This window comes from Falco cherrug, chromosome 12, assembly GCF_023634085.1.
Source record: "Falco cherrug isolate bFalChe1 chromosome 12, bFalChe1.pri, whole genome shotgun sequence".
NCBI lineage: Eukaryota > Metazoa > Chordata > Aves > Falconiformes > Falconidae > Falco > Falco cherrug.
The window spans coordinates 35,036,557-35,044,007 of record NC_073708.1 but is presented as its reverse complement, the minus strand read 5'-3'; the positions used below and the strand labels follow the sequence as shown (position 1 = coordinate 35,044,007).

At 45.1% G+C, this 7,451-nt stretch overlaps 1 long non-coding RNA gene across 2 annotated transcripts in view; it reads right to left on the bottom strand.

Moving 5' to 3' along the window:
- Positions 1–3,145: 3,145 nt before the first annotated feature.
- The window catches only part of LOC129737223 (uncharacterized), a 21,701-nt gene continuing 17,395 nt past the window's right edge, over positions 3,146–7,451 (bottom strand). For both annotated transcript variants that reach the window (XR_008734803.1, XR_008734804.1), the window contains exons 3-4: positions 5,626–6,658; positions 3,146–4,499 (exon numbers count right to left, since the gene is read on the bottom strand). This is a non-coding gene — a long non-coding RNA (uncharacterized LOC129737223). The remainder of the gene's footprint in view (positions 4,500–5,625; positions 6,659–7,451) is intronic.

The window sequence follows — 7,451 nt, the reverse complement described above, 5'->3', positions numbered from 1 at the left end:
GTACTCCAGGTTTTAAGTGTAGCTATGTATTTCTGCTGCTGGGGTTATGGAGAGATGAAGGAAGAGGTATTTGCAGGAATAGGACCTTTCTGAAAGACGTGATACACCACATAGTGCACAGAAGGGGATGGTAGATGTCTGTGGTAAGAGGAGATACAGCAACAGAGAAAAACACTGAAGAGCACAACACTCTGGTGGAGTCATGGTGGGGAGGACCGAGGTAACTGGGGAAGATGGGAAGAGACCACTGGGCCTTGTGGAGGTGTGCTATGGGTGGGAGGACTGGTGCCCGGGAGGATGCTGCTGGAGCCCAGCTGCTGGTGAGGAGGAGGACGGTCCCTGCACTGCCCGGGAGGGAGGGAGGGCTCTGGCTGGGGGCTGCCCAGCCAGGCTGCTTGGGGGACGTGTGGGAGTTCACGGCTGCTGCTGAAGGGGGGGGTGGCCCTCCAGGTGAGATGAGACACTTGACAGCTCTCTCCAAATAGAGACCCGACTTTATTATTATTATTATTATTATTATTATTATACCAATTTCCTTGTGGAAAAAGAGACACTAGGCTGCTGCTGCCGTCGGCTGTGCAGCTCGTCACCTTCGTTTAGACCCTCGTCAAGCCTGCGTAAGGCCACCCAGAGCCACCTCTGGTTTGTGTCCCTCTGAACACAGGACTCAGGAGGTGCTGAATGCTGTCTCACTCGTGTTGCAGGGACTATGCTGTGGGGCTGCAGAGGCCCTGACATCTCCTTTGTCTAGTGCCTTTCTGGAGGAACAGGAGGAAGATGCACGCCCGTGTTGTGGTGGCTCTGCCTCTTGAACAGATGGGGCACGCACCACACTGGGTCAGCATGAAAAACACGGGGTCCCTCTGTCAAAGTGGGCCAGCGCTTATTTTTGCTGGCCTTCCTTATATGCAAAAATATAATCCCCTGACAACCAAGACTTCTACATTTTAGACCCTTAAAGCATTGCCACAACAAAGTAGCCATCCTTTTCCAGCCTGGTCAATCTTAGAAGAGCAAAGAGAAATGAAATTATGGAGTAACAGTAATCTTATTTCAGTTAATGATCTTATATAATAGCTTGTTTTGTGACAAAGCTCATCTTTTCCTCCTGAACACTGTTCAGCCACTAAACTGTGGAATCAGGATCAATTTCTAGAATAGGAAAGAACATGTTCTTGTTTGCTTCATTTGAATCTCTCTTTTAATGTGTTGGTAATATCTGCAATGCCCACTGCTGATGTAATATAGATCTAATTCTCAGCTCATTTAGTTGCTGCCTCAATAGGAAAACAATGCCTAGTGGGAGTGATGATTAGAAAGCAACAGCAGAGATATAAAGCATAGATATATGAAATAAATTGCAGAAAAGTTACTAATGACATAATCTCTGGTCACATCAGTCAACTGGTACTCTGAGGCACTACATTGCTGCTTTTTTTTCTTTTTTTTTTTTTTTTTAATGATAGCCACATTATAAAGCAGCAAAGAGTAGAAAAGCAAGCAAGAATGCATAATACAGCCTCTCCTTCCGACCCCAATGTCATGAGAGCATCAAGTGCAGAGGAGACAGAGTCATAAAAATGAATTGCATGGAGCATGCCTCTCAAGCTGTTATCTGTTATTTATAAAGAATTAAAATGAGCTACTTATTTCATATGTGCCAGAAAAATGGGTTCATCAGTATTGAGCTGAAATGCATTATGACTTACTGATTCCTGATTTCATAGCTGTTGTACTTATTTGAAAACATATTTATATGCTTTGTATCAACTGCTAACCATTGAATTTTTATTGTACATTACAGAGAAAAATCTTATGTTTCAATTTGCATCTCACTTGATTCATTGACATACAATTCATAATTCTGGTCTTCTGTGATTTATTTGGGAAACACCTGATCACAGGCTTTGAGCAGATCCCTTCCTAGTGCAGGCAGGTAACCGCTGTTGATGCCCATCACACCAGGTGGCTGCATGTGCAAATGGCCTTCCAGCCTCTACCCACAGCCAGCCATGGCACGTCAGAAATGGCTTTGGCCATTTCTGGCAAAATCCACGCGTGGAACAAAACACAAATGAAAAGATCCAGACTTCATGAAGGGCACTGAGGAGCTGAAGGGAACACAGTGCCTATAGAGCTCTTGGTGGTGTGTCCGGCTCTGCTCCTGGGACAGCTGCCCGAAGGCAGGCGAGGGCAGAGAGCACAGGCAGGAGATGGAGCAGTCTCTTACCTTAAAGTACAGAACACTTAAAATCAGACTGTTCTGAGACCGGTCCGTGGGTCAGTGGTCCTTGGTGAATTCCACGTCCATGCCAAGGTATGCCAGAGGGTCTAGGTCAGTATCTTAATTAAAGTTGCTGGAAGCTGGGAAAGTTCTTTCCTTTCTACCTTACCACCAGTTTACAAGCAGATGTTCAGGGTTTTTTTAGAAAAAAAACCCCAACAACTTCCTGTTTTTTAAGAAACTGTACAGACAGACAGCGTTTTAGCTGTCAATGGGAGCTGCTGATGCTTGGTGCATCTGAAATTCAGACTGCTGGTACTGGGGAGAACAACCGTGATTTCCAAAGCCCTCTCTGAGGCACCTCTGCCTGAAAAACCAGTTTTTGCTGGGCACAGTGGAGCCATGGGGCGTCCTGCACGGAGCTGGGCATTCTGCGGGGGGAGCAGCACTGCCCCGGCGAGAGGACCCTTGGCCATCGGGGCTGGCCATCCCAGGCAGGGTGGTGATGCCCACTGTATGGGTACCAGCATCATCGCAACCCGCACGAGGGGCGGATAAACACACGGCTGGATGAGCTGCTCAGCAGCCATCTTCAATGTGGCATTAGTAGTAAAGGTTTCTAGTGGGTTTCTGCTCAGTCCTGGCTGAGTGAGCTGAGAAATACTGAGGACAAACTCCTCCTGCTAAACAAAATGGCAAAACTTCCATTGCCTTTAAAGTTTCTCACTTGTGATTTTTTTTTCTTTTCTCCTTAAATCATTACCAGAACATTTCTATTAATTTTATCCCTAGCCTCCAGGTACAGACAATTCCCAGTGACTTACAGGTCTGGGCTGTCAAGGAAACTAAGTAGTTAGACTCCAATTAATATAATCAAGATACAGAAGGCCAAAAAGGCTTTGTTGGAAAGATTGCCTGGAATGAAGGGTACTGGTAGCACCCATGGTATGATTAGTGAAAACATGTTGCTGAGAAAGAGTCTGCCGTTGTAATAAAATAACGAGCTGTATTTAATCTTCCTAGTTTGTAAACTTAATTTTATTTATACATGATGAGATCTGCCTGAGCCTGCTCTGCTCCAGGCTGAGCAGCCCCAGCTCTCCCAAACTCTCCTTGGAGGAGAGATGCTCTGCTCCCTCAAGCATCTTGGTGGCCCCTTGCTGGAACCTCTCCAGTCTGCTCATGTCTCTCTTGCACTGGGGAACTGGACCCAGTGCTGCCAGTGTGGCCCCACCAGTGCTGGGTGGAGGGGACGGGCCATCTGGCAGCACTCCTGATGCAGCCCAGGTACCACTGACCTCCTCTGCTGCAAGGTCACGTTGCTGGCTCGTGGTTGCCATTTGACACACGCCACGTCCCTCCATCAGGCCCCTGTGCAGTCTGAATTTGCTGCTGCTACTACGAAGCACATCCTATCTGCAGTGATTCCTGGTGCTTGCTTGTCAGCCTACAGCCACCCAGAGCCACCTTTGATGTTCCTTAACGATTACAGAATAAGGAAATTTGCATTAAATCATCCAAGTTCCCACCATCTTGAGAAGGTCATCAGGGTGACAGTGGTGCAAGGCGTCCTACTGGCCATCCATCGCTGCAGAGCTCCTTGCAGACTTTGCTCAGCGCTGTTTGTCAGCCACACTGAAAGAGAAGTTGGGGTTTTGAGAAGTGTTTCTTCTGATGGGTGACATTAAACCTACTTTGTGCTGAATGTCCTATAATTTGATTTGATGGTTGCTTCTGCTCACTGCTTGGAATCCCAGTAAACCCTGGAGATGAGGCAAATGGGAGAACCAGTCAAAATATGCATTACTTTAAAGGTCAGGTATGCAAGGTGTCGGACAGGCTTTCCTGAAGCTCTGATGGTGAGATTCCTGACTGTGAGGCTTGGGATTTCACATCACAGTACCCCTTGCAGAAGGACTTGGTGATCCTTCCGACTCAGCTGGAAACAAACGAATTAGAATTAAAATGAAGGGCCAGATCCTCACTGCACAGTGCTGAGGGAAAAGAGCTCCACTGGTTACAGCTGAATATGCAAGACTTAAGATTGAATACGTTGCCAAGTACAAGTGTAGCTCTCGGGTCGGGACACTTCCAACCAGGAATTCGGGAGGAAACATCAGCTGTGGATCTCAGCGTGGGCAGGGAAGTGAGATGCAGAACCTCCTAGTGAATGCCACAACTGCAGACTTGAATGAGCACGGCTCCGTGCCGTGCTTTCGTCAGTTGTATATCGCTTTTCTGTGTTCGGAATACACAATGTACTACAGAAAAAATTCTGGAAAAAACAAAGATGGAGTGCTTTTATCGTAACCATTTCCATAATGGAAATAAAATCACACTGAAAGGAAAGTTAACATTCAAAGTCTTCTTCTATACTTGCTTTTGATTTGTGAAAATATTCACTGCATTTCTTCAGCATCTTACGTTTTTAACCCTTTGCTTTCTGCTGAAACATCTGTACCTCCACATCAGTATATGGAAAGTGATGTTGTATTCAGGTAGACTAATGCTCTGCTCTGTTACCTGGGTTCTATACTTGAGAAACACCTCTGAAATCAAAGGCAGGTAACTGCCTGAAAAATCACACATGATATCTACTTCCCCTAGATACATAAAGAATCTAATGGACCAGATCCTTCCATTGATTGATGCTGTGGTTGACTTTGGTTTCAGAGGCTTAACAATTTGAACTGGTAATTGGAATGACCCCTGAAATCAAAAGGAAAAAAAGTATTCCCATTTTCCTTTGGTGAAGTAATAAATAAAAAGATCCAGAGAGGGCCGAGCACAAGTTTATGTCTCATAGAAGAGGTGGCAAGCAAGTTACAGCTGCTCTTGCTTTACATCAAGAATGAATATCTATTGAATTCACTGCTGAAAGCTGTCATCTGAGTAATTAAAATACTAAGAATTTCCACATTCTGTAACTGTGGAAAATATAGAAAATGTTTAATAATATTTGGCATTATTAACTAGAAGCCTCAGAGCATAAATCATCGTTGCATGACAGTAGCTTTGTTGTGTGTCTTCTATTTGTTAACTGCCAGCTGAGGGGTTTGTCGCCTTCCCTGTATGCCCTCCAGCTCCGGACACTTCAGGAGATGGGCGCTGGAGCAGGTGCGTTGGGTTTGCCTATGGAGCATGGAAATTCTGATGCTCCTATAGAGATGACCTTGAAAATAGATTAGGCTACGCAGAAAATAGAGAATCTCTGCTTGCTTCTACAGTCTGACACAAATGCCCCCAAAATTCCTTTTAGAGTAAGTTAAGAATGGGAAAATAGATTTTATAGATTCACATTCTAGATTTGCATTATTTAAATGTAATTCACTAACTTCATATATAACATCCTTAATGTAAAATACCTGACTGTTAGCAATGTGAAGAGAAATCAGAAATACCTCAAAAGGGACGGTTTACTTTCAAACTCTCTCCTTTCCCTTGTGCCCGTATATATCTGGATTTGTCTGTCTGAGTGCTTACCATGGGAAGCTTTCACTTCTCCTCCACTTCCACTGGCATCAGATGGGGCCAAAGCCACCCGCAAGATCCTCTGCAGGTGGTGTGATCTGAGAGTCACTTATGGCAGAGATTACGATTTAGCATCGCAGTCCGTTCTGCACTGTGATCTACACTGCATCGAGTACAAATTCTGGAAGAAATAATTCAATTTGAACCCTTCAAAACAGACTGAGTTCATGTAGTAATCAAAAACTGCTTGTGAAAGAAGGAACTTTGCAGGAACACCGCTCCCAAGCTTCCCATGAAATGCCTGTACCCGCAGGCGTTACGCGAGGGCAACGTGCCTTGTCGCGACGTGTCCGCTGGGCCAAAATGCCTGGCAGGCTGAATGCTGTGTCGTAAATCCAAGTCCAGTGAAGATCAGAGACTTGTCCAGCAGGAAACCCTCTTCAGCAGCAGGTGAGTACTGGGTGCCCAGGCCAGCCCAGGCGTGCTGCCTCACGCCAGAGCTGCTGTTGGCATTCCTGTAGCACAGCTCCAACAGGACCGGGACCGAGCGGGGCCTCAGCCCCGCTTCACCTTGCAGGACCTGTTCTTCCAACCTCCCTCACTGCAGCTGTCTCTGCTTTGTGGTAACACAGTTTTGGGGGGCAGGAGTTGAGCCCATAAGGCAGAATTTCATGCCCAGTCGCCCCGGTGTGAGCGCAGATGGACGTGTTACTGCCAGGAGAGCGACACTGGATTTTCCTCATCGCGGTCACCACTGTGCACTTGGATTTCAAACCCAGCACCGAGAAGCAGTTTGCTGGGTTGCGGCAGTAATGAGGGCTGCTGGCAGAAGAACCTTTAGTAGATGTATAGCTCCACTTTCCCCGTGCAAGGGCTGATCCCTCCAGCCTGCTGCTGAACACGGGGTTTCCATCAGCAGGATTGCCGTTTGCTGTGCCAAGTACGGCCGTGCACTGCACAGTGCTGCATTAATGTAGCAGAACAGCCGTTAGAGAACATAAGGCAAATATTTACACAGAGCATTAAAACAATGCTAATAGTATACTGGCAATGGGTGATAATTGTGAAAAAGTGCTGTGGGTTTTTTTTACAGTGATGGTTGACGTGAGACATGGTTGTGGCATTTGCAAATGCCAGTGCTGTGGGAGAGGTTGGCCAAGGTATTTGAAATGTTTGGGGGTTTAATCTACTTCTGCTTTACACAACCATTATTTCTAGTAGAACGGGTACATAATGTCCTATCTTGCCCCTGAATCTCAACTTCTGAACTAAACAAAAGCACCATTTTGTTTATTTTGAGTGACTTTGGTAGCTAGGAAATCCTGAGTGCAGTAGTATATCTTGATAGGCTTAAATAGCACCCCTGCATAGAGACAGTATGTTTACGAATTAATTTTTGGTGTGAATTCAGTAATAGTATATAAAAAATCTGCCCTGAATGTGACAGAAAGTAAGAGAATTCTACATTAATGCTTTATAATAGGTTTATAGTTAAATAAATTTTATGAAAGCATAGGGGGTCTCATTGTTACCAAGCCAGCTTTCCCCCACAGCAATATTTTCACATGATTAAGTTAGAGATCAGATAACCACCTTATGCAGTATATACCCAATAGCAATTTAAAAAATTCAATATCAGCTGTATTATTCTAAAGACTCATTCCATTTTCAATGCAAAATGAGTACAAAATAAAGAGATAAACTACATATAAAATGTAAAACATGGAAAAATTTATCACTTGCAAACATAAAAGCA